This window comes from Geospiza fortis, unplaced genomic scaffold (assembly GCF_000277835.1).
Source record: "Geospiza fortis unplaced genomic scaffold, GeoFor_1.0 scaffold79, whole genome shotgun sequence".
Taxonomy (NCBI): Eukaryota; Metazoa; Chordata; class Aves; order Passeriformes; family Thraupidae; genus Geospiza; species Geospiza fortis.
Window position 1 is genome coordinate 1,490,347 of NW_005054408.1, and position 232 is coordinate 1,490,578.

The 232-nt window shown below is 36.2% G+C and overlaps 1 protein-coding gene across 5 annotated transcripts in view; it reads right to left on the reverse strand.

Moving 5' to 3' along the window:
- The window catches only part of ZNF536 (zinc finger protein 536), a 346,930-nt gene that overhangs the window by 344,240 nt on the left and 2,458 nt on the right, over positions 1-232 (reverse strand). The gene's annotated exons all lie outside the window — the stretch shown is intronic.

Genomic DNA, 232 nt, shown 5'->3' on the forward strand with positions numbered 1-232 from the left:
AAAATCTCCAAAAAATCAAATCTGGTTTAAATAAGTAAAAATATAGTTTCTAATATTAAACTAGAAAAGAAAACATTCTTCTCCAAGCGAACGTGCAGAGGCGCTTAGCCAACCCCTTCAGAAAGGGTCTAAAAGCAGCCAGTCCTTTTTATTTCGAGCAGTGAATGAGCCCAAACAAGGCTTCTAAACTTAATTATGACACTTAAAATAGTCTTTTTCCACAGAAGCGGGC